A 12,514-nucleotide genomic window follows, 5' to 3' on the forward strand; every position below is an offset into this window, starting at 1 on the left:
CATGCCTGGCTAATTTTTTGTATTTTTATAGAGATAGGGTTTCACCGTATTAGCCAGGAATGAGTGAGTTTTCAGTAAAATGGCAGGATATAGGCTTAATACACAAAAATCAGCTTTGTTTCTATGTATTAGCTATAAAAAATACAAAAATAAATAAAAATGCCATTTCTCTAAGACACATTTTAATCAAATTGCTGAACAAGAGTTATAAGAGAAAAATCTTAGAAACTAGAGAAAAAAACACGACACATAAGAGAACAAAGTTAAAAGTAACCACTGATTTCTCATGAGACAATGCAAACCAGAATTACAGTCTTAATACCTTAGTGAATGTAAATTCAAAAATTCTTAGCAAAATACTAATAAATTAGAAATAGCCATAGAAAAACGTAAGGTCTTTTCTATAACATATAAAAACGTAAAATACTTAAAAATAAATTAGACAAAACATGCACTCTGGTTTGAATGATTCATCTCCCCAAAATTTGTATGTTGAAATCCTAGCCCCCATGGTGATCATATGAGGAGGCTGGGCCTTTGGGAAGTAGTGAGGTCATGAGGGTGAAGCCCTCATGAATGGGATTAGTTCCCTTATAAAGGAAGCCTGAAGGAGCTCAGCTACCCCTTCCACTGTGTGAGGACAGAGCTAGAAGGTGCCATCTATGAACCAGAAAGCAGGCCTTCACCAGACACTCAATCTGCTGGCATCTTAATCTTGGACCTTTCAGCCTCCAGAACTGTGAGAAATGTTTCTGCTGTTTGCAAGTGACCCAGTCTGTGGTGTTTTCTTCTAACAGCCAGAATGAACTAAGACAGTGTGTGAGATCTGTATACAGAAATCTACAAAAAATAAACAGCGAGAAGTTAAAGATGATATAAATAAATGATAATTTATTTAGATTTTAGGACTTCATATTAAGATATGAATATTCCCCATTGACCTATGGATTCTACACAATCCCAATCAAAATCCTAGAAGGCATTTTTTTTGGTAGAAATTTACAAAGTGATTCTAAAATTTCAATGGAAATGCAAAGAACTTTATTGTACAATATGGTAACCACTAGCCACATGTAACTATTTAAAGTCAAATTTAAATTAAGTAAAATTAAAAATTTAGTTTCTCAGTTATAAAATCCAAATTTTTCATACTCTCAGGTACATGTGGCTTGTGGACATTGTATTGGACAGCACAAACATAGAACATTTTTATCATCACAAAAATTTATATTGGATGGTGGTAAAGAATAGCTTAAACTTTTTGAAAAAACAGAATGAAAGGGAATCTCTTATACTGCTTGATTTCAAGGTGTATTAGTCCATTTTCACACTGCTGATAAAGACATACCTGAGCCTGGGCTGCTGATAAAGACATACCTGAGCCTTCTAATAAAGACACAACTGATCCTCTCAAAAAAGAGGTTTAATATGGACTTACACTTCCAAGTGGCTGGGGAAGCCTCAATTGTGGCACAAAGCAAGGAGGAGCAAGTCATGTCTTACATGGATGGCAGCAGGCAAAGAAAAAGAGTTTGTGTAGGGAAATATCCTTTATAATACCATCAGATATCGTGAGACCCACCCAGCCCCATGAGAACACCATCAGAAAGACCTGCACCCACGACCCAGTTACCTCCCACTGGGTTCCTCCCACAACACGTGGGAATTCAAGATGAGATTTGGGTGGGGACACAGCCAAACCATATCTTTCCACCCCTGACCCTTCCCAAATCTCATGTCCTCACATTTCAAAACCAATCAGGGCTTCCCAACAGTCCCCCAAAGTCTTAACTCATTTCAGCATTAACTCAAAAGTCCAAGTACAGTCTCATCTGAGATAAGGCAAGCCTCTTCCACCTCTAAGCCTGTAAAACCAAAAGCAGATTAGTTACTTCTTATATACAATGGGGGTACAGGCATTGGGTAAATACAGCTGTTCCAAATGGGAGACATTGGCCAAAACAAAGGGGTTACAGGCCCCATGCAAGTCTGAAATCCAGCAGTGCAGACATATCTTAAAGCTCCAAAATGATCTCCTTCAACTCCATGTCTCACATCCAGGTCATGCTGATGCAAGAGGTGGATACGCATGGTCTTGGGCAGCTCTGCCCCTGTGGCTTTGCAGGGTACAGCCTCCCTCCCAGCTGCTTTCACATGCTGGCATTGAGTATCTGGGGATTTTCCAGGCACATGGTACAAGCTGTCAGTGGATCTACCATCCTGGGGTCTGGAGGATAGAGGTCCTCATCTCATAGCTCCACTAGATGATGTCCCAGTGGGGACTCTGTGGGGACTCTGAACCCACATTGCCCTTCCTCACTGCCCTAGCTGAGGTTCTCCATGAGGGCCCCTCTCCTGCAGCAAACATCTGCCTAGACATCCAGGTATTTCCATACATCTTCTGAAATCTTAGGTGGAGGTTCCCAAACCCCAATTCTTGACTTCTGTGCACTGGCAGGCTCAACACCATGTGGAAGTTGCCAAGGCCTGAGGCTTGCGCCTAGGTCTCTGGGCCTGTGATGGGAGGGGCTACCTTGAAGACCTCTGACGTGCCTTGGAAACATTTTTCCCATTGCCTTGGGGATTAATATTCAGCTCCTTGTAACTTATGTGAATTTCTTCAGCCAGCTTGAATATCTCCTCAAAAAATGGGATTTTATTTTCTATCACATTGTCAAGCTGCAAAATTTCCAAACTGTAATGCTCTGCTTCCTTTACAAAACTGAATGCTTTTAACAGCACCCAAGTCACATCTTGAATGTTTTTTGCTTAGAAATTTCTTCTGCCAGATACCCTAAATCATCTCTCATAAATTCAAAGTTCCACAGATCTCTAGGGCAGGGGCAAAATGCCACCCACCTTTTTGCTAAAATATAACAAGAGACACCTTTGATCCAGTTCCCAAAAAGTTCCTCATCTCCATCTGAGACAAACTCAGCCTGGATTTCATTGTCCATATCATTATCAGCATTTTGGTCAAAGCCATTCAACAAGTCTCTAGGGAGTTCTAAATTTTCCCACATTTTCCTGTCTTCTTCTGAGCCATCCAAAATGTTCCAACCTCTGCCTGTTACCCAGCTCCAAAGTCACTTCCACATTTTTGGGTATTGTTTCAGCAACACCCTACTCCTGGTACCAATTTACTGTATTAGTCTGTTTTCACACTGCTGATAAAGACATACCAGAGACTGGGCAATTTACAAAAAAAGCAGTTTAATATGGACTTACAGTTCCAAGTGTCTGGGGAAGCCTCAAAATCACGGCAGAAGGCAAAGAGGAGCAAGTCCTGTCTTACGTGGATGGCAGCAGGCAAAGGAAAAGAGCTTGCGCTGGGAAACTCCCCCTCATAATACCATCAGATCTCATGAGACTCACCCACCACCATGAGAACATCATGGGAAAGACCTGCTTCCATGATCCAGTTACCTCCCATTGAGTCCCTCCCACAACACATGGAAATTCAAGATGAGGTTTGGGTGGGGACACAGCCAAGATGAGATTTGGGTGGGAACACAAGGCTTAGCTGTGTTCAAGACTGATATTGGCCTAAGAAAAACACATGAAGCAATGAAAGAGAATATTGAGTCTAAAAATAGACACATACATATGCAGTCAATTGATTTTCAAAAAAGGTGTCACAGTTGTTCACTGGGGAAAAACAATTCCTTAAAAAATAACTTGTTCTGGAGGAGCTGGATATATGTATGGGAAAAATAAACTTCAGCCATTACTTTGCAATTTACACAAAAATATACTTGAAATGTATCATAGAGTTAAATGTTAAAGCTGAAACCATACAACTGTGAGACAAAAACATACAAGAAAATGTTTGTGACATTGGGGTAAGCAAAAATTCCTCAGAAAACAAAAGCTAAATATAAGAAACAATGATTAATTTGACTATATCCAAAGCTTTTTTCTTTAAAAGATACTGTGAAGAACATGAGAGGCAAGCCGAAGATTGTGAGAGGATATTAGAATACATGTGTCTTGTATTCTAATATCCTTGGGATATTAGAAGGGACTTATAGTTAGAATACATAAAGAGTTTCTACAACTTAATAAGAAAAAAATAAACAAAATATTTGAACAGGAACTTCATAGAATACAGTATATGAATGGCCAAGGAGCACATGAAAAGATCATCAACATCGTTAATCATCAGGGAAAATAAATGAAAATTGCTGTAAGATACTGCTGTGCACCTGCTAAAAAGGCAAAAAGTAAAGACTTACAGCACAAAATATTGGTAATGTCATTGAGTACTGGAAGTCATACATCACTGTGGGGAAATCAAAATACGAGATAACCTGGAAGTTTCTTATAAATATGCACTTGCCATTTTACCTAACAATAATTCCAAGAGAAATGAAAATGTATGTTTATACGAAGACTTGTAAGGAAATGTTCATGGCAGCTTTATACATGATGCATAAAAGACAGAAACAATCAAATGTCCATCTACGGTGAAGCTATGTACAAACTGTGTGGTATAGCCATACAATGGGTAAAAATAAAAAATAAATTAAAAACAATAAAAAATTAGCTAATGATAGCTTTAACAATATAGGCAAATCTCAAAACATTAATCTGGGAAAAGAAGCTAGAAAAAAATGAAAGCAGACTGTAGGATTTGATTTATTTCAAATTATAGATCAGGTAACATTAATCTGTAGTGACAGAAAATAGATCAGTAATTTCCCAGGGTAGGGGTGGAATGGGCTTGAGTGGACCAGGAGCCCTTCCAGGGGGATGGAAGTGTTTTGTGTCTCATAAGTGGTGCCAGTCACAATGGTGTATGCATTATATGCATTAGTGAAAATGCATTAAACTTTATGCATAAAATGAGTAAATTTCATTGAATGTAAATTATGCCTCAACATGATTGATTTTAAAAGAATAATGATTTATAGGAGAAAATCATACATTTCTCCAAGAATCATAAATTCAATCCAACTTTTTAAAAAGAACATGTCATACATACTTTTAAGTGTCTTTATCTATTTTTATACAGTCCTGTAAATATTATGTAGTTAATAGAAGCACTAAGGCCTGGAAAGTTGTTCAAGATATCTGAAACACATGTGACAAACAATTTATAATAATAGCAATAGGTTAAAATGTATTAAGCGGCCATAATATGTCATGCACAGTATTAAATGCTTCACATTTATTGTTTCATTAATTACTACAAATCTATGAGATACATATCAATAACATACCCATTTTGCAGGCAAGGAAACTGAGTGGTGGAGGGGTACAGAACTTGCTAAGAGGTCACAGAGTAGCAAGAGGAAAGTGTATTGGGATATGGGGCGAAAGAGAGAGAATGCTGATGGGCTTACAAGAAATTATAAGGAGGATGTGTTATTGCCTTGGGACTTGATTATTTTGCCCATGAAGGAAGGCAGGAACAGTATTCAAGCCAAAGGAACGGCGTAAGCACAGACAGCTGGGCATGAAAATGCAGGGGAGCTTTTTCCCTCACATTTTAGTTTCTCCAAAGCTAGAAGAAAAAGAAAAGCTGTGTCGACTTAGCAGAAAACTAGGTATGTTTTTCCCAACTCAGAAAATATCCCTGACTTCTTCCATACTCTTTGTGTGCCATGAATTTTAAAATACTCTCTCTGGCCCCCAGGATCTTTCATTGAAAATGGCCGCTCGGAGCAAGTGGCACTTGCAGGCCAGCCTGCCTTCCCTGCCCTCACTCCCTGACACAGTTGCTGGAGTGTCCCTCGGATCATACTTTTGTGTCTGTGGTCCAACCCTTAAACTGTACCAATCGACTCACAAAATGGGCCAAATGGAGAATTTCTGGACTTGGCATGGCTCTCCCTCAACCCAGAGAAGAAATATAATTTCATATGGACTTTCTCAATTCAGAATTTTAATTTTCTCAGTCCAAGATTTATAAAATGTGTTAATTAGAGATATTATTTCAGTTTGGGTCTCATTTTCCAAATTTCTCAGGATACCTAAAATCTATTGCCATTTGTAAGGAATTGAATTATATTCCCCCCAAGTTCCTAAGTTGCACTAATTCCTAACCACTAATGTGACTGTATTTAAAGATAGGGCCTTTAGGAGGGAATTAAGGTGACACGAAGTCATAAGTGTGTGGCCCTGATCTGATGAGATTAGTGTGCTTACAAGAAGAGACACCAGAAAGCACCAGGTCGGCCTCTTTCTCCCCCACACCACGTCTGCCACGTGAAGACACAACGAGAAGGCAGCATTTGCAAACCAGGAAGACGACTCGCACCAAGAACAGAGTCCACCCGCACTTTGATCTCCATCTGCACTTTGATCTTTGACTTCCAGCCTCCAGGACTTCAAGACATCAATTTCTGTTGTTTAAACCCCTCAGTCTATGGCATTTTATTATGGCAGCCCACGCAGACTGACTTCGCTATGTAGTTCTCAGATAAAACTTAGATGATTTCCTTTTATAAGTTAGAATTAACTTGGATTTACTGTTTCATTCATAAGTTTCTTGAATCCTTTAATACTTGACAGGCACTACAGTAGTTACCTGCACTAACTACCACTACATTTACCATTCACAGTAACCTGGGAAAGTAATATTTTCAATTTCCCCATTTTCTATAAAGGGAAACTGAGTAAAAGGGTGGTTTGAAAGGGCAAGTGAGTGGCAAGCGAGGTCCACTGGAGACAAAAATCTGCTTTCACTCATCATGCTGCCCTGAATGAAAACTATGAAGCCCAATTTTGAACCAACTTTTCATTGTCTGCTGCTAATTTGCAGCTGCCACACTGGGATGCCTCTTCTATCACGCTTTGTGTTTGAATGTTGGGTGTAGTACTTGGAGGCCTGCAGAGACTGATGCTGTTGATAGATGTCATCTCTTGTAAGCGCCAGTTGGCCAAGCTTCCTCGGATGTGAACCACGCACAGGCAGCCCCTGACAGTCTCATGACAGAATGGTGAGTAGCCTGAGACAGCCATTTGTTTTGAAACTGATCTCAGTGCCATGAATGCTTTGTCATCTGTCAAAAACCAGTGCTGCTTGGTTAACCAGATTGTCATTTCTTTATCGGCAGCATGATGAGGCACACAACTACCACTGCAGTTACCTGATCATTGCGGAGGCTGTTTACTTAACAAGTGCTCTCTGAGTAACATGAAGACAGCAGAGACCAAAATAAAGCAAGGGGCTGCCAACCTGGGGAAGAGAGGGCAGAATATGAGGAGATGGGGCAGGCCGCTTTTAAAAATATTTTCGAGGTAGAGATGCTGAAATTAGCTGTCAGGGCCTATGACCCTCCAAAAACAGCACGCAAACTTTTGTTTGTAGCTATGTACATTTAAAAAACGTCCCCAAAGCTGTCTGTAACTCATAAAAGGTAAATAACTCCTACTTTAGCAAGAAGAATCTTGGGACCTTTGCTTGTTACTTCTGAATTCAGGGTTTACTTGCCAAGCTAAAGCAGCTGGTGCCAGTTGCTAGTCCCAATGACAGATATTTAGGGAGATGCAAGCTTGATTTCTTTTGGGACCAGAAAAGGCTAAAATTACAAGACTAGAAGCAGTGACAAACACGAGGCTGCCATAGTCCCTACCCTCTAATGATGTACATTCTATGGTGTCACAGAGAGCGTAGCAAAATTTGAGACCCGTTGCAAGACTATCTTTAATATTAGCATATCTGAATGATAGAAAAGATACTCATATATTTCATGTACACACACATATACATACACTTAGCAAATTATCATTTTGTGGAATCTTTTTTCTCTCTTCTACAGGTTTCAAAATGGAACAATAATTTTCTGGGAACTCCGCCTCATCCTGTAAAAGTGAAGATTGGGTGAGTTGACTAGAGTGTCTTGGCAAAGGACAAAAACATGAAATAACCAGTTCAAAGTCACCTCTCATGTCTTAGACAGAGCCTCAGCTGCCTCTGTCTTTGAAATTCTTCATTTACTAGGTAGGGTCAGCCCCTCTCAGAGCTGAGCGTTTCACAGGATGAAGGTAAAATGACACATGAAATGACGGCACTTAAGCACTGCTGTTTCCTGAGCATACGTTGTGCATCGTATGAGAAGTTATTTCTCATAAGGACAATCTTTAACTTAAGCAATATGTCCTGAAGATGTCTTACAAGGGCAATCAAGATATAGCCAGGGGGCTAAGTGGGAGGGAGTTATAATGTACAAGGTGAGTCTTTGGAGACTCCGAAAAACCCATTAACGGAGAAGTTATTAATGTCTTTTTTTATGCAGTTATAGTGCAGAGGCAGACCCCAAAGAAACCAATCCACATTATGAAACATTTTACAGAAATCCATTTTTAAAAATAGGAGAATGCTATACATGAAGTCTTGAGGTGGGAACTGAGTACATGCCTGGCCTCCTGGGCCAGTTGTGGATCTTCTAAAGAATAAAAGAAAATTCTACTTTTGCCTCCACTTGGAGACAGAGAAATAGAACAAAATCGCCTACTGTAAAATTTGATTATCATTTTTATTTCTCTCTTTCTCAGATTTAATTTTCTTTTTTTCTCTCTTGTACTTTCCGTAATCAATCCTAATATCTTCAGGCCTCTGTTAAGTTGAATTCAGCTTTAAACATATCAGGTTATTAAAACTTCATTAGGTATGGCTATGATGCCCAGTCAAGTGAGTTTCTCTACAAATGGTGGTAGAACTCTGGTCCCATGAATAAGATGCCTCTGTCCTCTGTCCTATTATCAGAAGGGAATAAACTTGGATTTTTTTTCTCTTTTAGAGGTTGACAGATTTGCATTCATTTCCATTAGACTAAGAGCTCTTGGTAAACATAAACTGGGTCTTATTCATCTTTATATCCCTTCATCATGGCACAGACCTGGTACACAGTAGTGATCAACAGACACTTGTCAGATGAATAAATTCTGAGCCCATGAAAGCTTTAGTTCAACAATTACATGAAGACTTTCTTTTTTTTTTTTTTTGGCAGAACCTCTGCTATTTGCTGGGTCTACAGAGACAATAGAACGTGGTCCTCACTTTTAGTGTTCCCTGTGTCTGGTGGGGATGTGAGGAAGAGGGGGCTAATTTCTGCCAGTGGTGGTGTCAGGGAGAGAGAACTCTGAGCGAGTGTTCTCTAAGAGCAGGATAGACAAGGAAGAAAGGGTGTTCTAGAGAGACTGGATGAGGGCCAAAGGCAGGGTGTTGGGCATCTGCAGCCCAGGGGCCTTGGATGCTGGCCTTGGTGACATTCTTTGTGACCTGAACAAGAAAAGACATTGAAGAGGAATATTGGAGACTGTGAGTGCATGTGTGGCTCATGGAAGAGGCCTGAGGATCCTAGAACCCTGGACCATGGTCCTGACAGCCCAGCTTGTCTGACTAGGGTGTTCTCTAGGAACACCCTTTTAAACAATAATATGTACACAGATGATACATGTATTAGTCCGTTCTCACACTGTTATAAAGACATACCTGAGACTGAGTAATTTATGAAGAAAAGAGGTTTAATTGACTCGTAGTTCATCATGGCTGGGGAGCCCGCAGGAAATTTACAATCATGGTGGAAGGCAAAGGGCAAGCAAAGCACATTTTCATGAGGTGGTAGGAAGGAGAATGCATGCAGGAGGAACTACCAAACACTTATAAAACCATCAGATCTCGTGAGAACTCACTCACTATCATGAGAATAGCATAGGGGAAACCACACCCATGATTCAATTATCTCCACCTGGTCTCTCCCTGGACACGTGGGGATTATGGGGCTTATGGGGATTACAATTCAAGATGAGATTTTGAGTGAGGACACAGCCAAACCATATTGGTGCAAAAGTGCAGGAAACATCTCAATTAACATTAAGCAAAATGCAAATTTGCTCCTTGAACTCAGTTCTCTTAATTCCCAGGGCATAGAGGTAGGTAGAAAGACAAAGCATCAAACCAAATAAACAGCCCTAAATAAAAATTTAAAAATCTTTACTTGACTTTGTTCAATGTGATCCTGTGGCTACTGCATGCTTTTGTGCACTCATAGCATTTTTACTTTTTATTTATTTATTTTTATAGGAATGGGGTCTTGCTATGTTGCCCTGGCTGCTCTTGAACTCCTGGGCTCAAGTGGTCCTCCCATCTTGGGCTCCCCAAAATGCTGGAATTACAGGTGTGAGCTACCATGCTCAGCCAATAATGTCTTTAAGAGCAAACTCAGGGGGAAATATCTTCTGTAAGGAGTCTGTTGGGCCGCCATAGGCAAGGCCTTTGCCTACTGACTCATCACTCCCTCTCCCACTTGCCCTGGGTGTTGTCTTGCTGCTTGGTGTGAGACCCAAGAAGCAGTGACCAGGCAACACTTTGGCCTCATAGTCTTTGATAAATCACGAATGATGTCTACTTATTAAAAGGGCATGTTGGAAAAAGTGATCTTTCTAGCTCGCAAATTCTACTACTACAGCAACTCCTTATTTCATCTTCACTACACTCCAATTTTGTTTTCTTCTCCTCTCCCTCTTGTTTTTCCCTTTAATTTTTTTTTCCCTTGGACACAGAAAGTAGAAAAAGAAACTTCCCTTTGGTTACAAGCAGATTTAAAGAACAGATAAGGGAGGGATTATTTTTAATAGTTTGAGCTATGCTGGCGAATTTAAAGAAGATATTGTTTAGCTGAATTTGAAACTTCACTAAGATGGGTTTTAATCTTTTATTGTGAATCTGATATAAACATTCCCGCCACCCCACAATATTGCATCTAATGTCAGGAAACCACCTTTCTTTCAAAACTCACTCAGGATCGCAGGTTAGGAATCAAAGATGGGCCAGAGTGGGAGATTGTCCATGCATGTACAGAGTTCATTCTGCTTTTCTTTTTTCTCTTTTGCCTTTTCTAACTCCCCTCTACAACCTCTACCCTTCACGTGGGGGCAAGTCACAGTTTTGTCAGGTGGTTTGTTGAAAACAGCACATGTGCTAATCCATGTGCTCCTTGGAGAAGGGCCATTGTCCCTGCCACAGGCCACTCAGCTGAGAAAGGCATCCTGAAGATGTCAAGCTGCAGGGAAAATGCAAATCAGGTGGCTGGGTTTCAGGAGAGACATAGAATAGTAATAAAATGTGGCCAGGAGTGCTGCCCTGGGTAGATCTTCCTGTTGAAAACCTTTCTATTTTATGAGATATTCTAAATTTCCTGCTCTGCATTTTATAAAATGATAAGCCAGAAATCTCAAATTCTACCTACTGTGTGGAAAGTTGGAGATAGCTAAGGGTGTGTGTGCGCTGCCTTTGGTATAGCAATTATTCCTCACACAGTAGTGAGTGTTCTGGGCAGGTAAAACATGCAACCTGTGGATAGAGATAGAGAGGGTGAGAAGCAGTCTGTGTTGGAGTGATATGGCATGAGAGACGCGCGCGAGCACGTGTGTGATTGTGTGTGTGGGGCTGACTCACCGACGAGGCTCTGCCTGCTGCAAATGAAGCTTAGTGAGCCCTTTTGCTTCTTCATTTTTAAAACCTTCAAGTAAAAAATGACAACCGAAGATACTAAAATAGCAGCAACATCACTCAAACATCTGGTTCATCAGCATGACTTTTAGGAGATAAAGATTTCTTTCTTAACTAAAGGGTTTCATTTTGCAGCTTCAACATGTCAGCTATCAGCCTTGCTTGCAACGCACCTCTTAATACTCGAAATAGTGCAAACAGGAAAACAAGGTCATTCCTATTAAGAGAACGTCCCTGCAAAGGCTACATACATATCATGAGATACTCCTTAAGAGGTTCACAGTGTTTAACTCAGAAGATTCCTTTTCCATTTTGCATCCCAGAGAATGGTGTGATTTGTATTCATTCTCCAAGTTTTACCTTTTATTATTAAAATGAAATGAGTTCTCACATGCAGACTTGTAAGTGAATATCCTAAGAGGCCGAAGTGCATTCCTATTACTTGAGCCATCAAGGAGTTCCTCTGGGTAGTGACAGTGTGGGGGCTGTGGGTCACTAAGGAATTTAAGAATAGTTCTTTGAGACTCCCAGCTATGCCACCTACAGGGCTGGATCGAGAGATCCTTGATTTGATTGATCGAAGATCTTCATCTTGGTAAACCTCCCTCAGTCTCAAATCTTCACCATCTTTGGTATGAGTGCAAATGGAATGGATGCCAGTCATTTGATAGGAGCTACATAAATGGGAATTAATCCTGCTATATTCTGCTCCTGCCTTGTTCATTCTCCCAGGAAGGCTTGGGAAGTTTGCTGCTTTTAGGTGATGTATTAGCTTCCTGCTGCTGCTATACCAAATTACACAAACTCAGTGGTGTCAGATAAAAAGCAAATCTGGGCCAGGTGCGGTGGCTCACACCTGTAATCCCAGCATTTTGGGAGGCCAAGGCGGGTGGATCATGAGGTCAGGAGATTGAGACCATCCTGGACAACACGGTGAAAACCCATCTCTACTGAAAATACAAAAAATTAGCCGGGTGTAGTGGCACGCACCTGTAATCCCAGCTACTGGGGAGGCTGAGGCAGGAGAATCACTTGAATCCGGGAGGCGGAGGT

General features: G+C 40.5%; 1 long non-coding RNA gene across 1 annotated transcript in view; it reads left to right on the forward strand.

The window, feature by feature from the left end:
• The first annotated feature begins 2,389 nt into the window (after positions 1 to 2,389).
• LOC116467547 (uncharacterized) overlaps positions 2,390 to 12,514 on the forward strand; it is a 38,820-nt gene continuing 28,695 nt past the window's right edge. The window contains exons 1-2 of the long non-coding RNA XR_004247810.2: positions 2,390 to 6,944; positions 7,767 to 7,828. This is a non-coding gene — a long non-coding RNA (uncharacterized LOC116467547). The remainder of the gene's footprint in view (positions 6,945 to 7,766; positions 7,829 to 12,514) is intronic.

The sequence above is a fragment of the Hylobates moloch genome, unplaced genomic scaffold (genome assembly GCF_009828535.3).
Source record: "Hylobates moloch isolate HMO894 unplaced genomic scaffold, HMol_V3 SCAFFOLD_4, whole genome shotgun sequence".
Lineage (NCBI taxonomy): Eukaryota > Metazoa > Chordata > Mammalia > Primates > Hylobatidae > Hylobates > Hylobates moloch.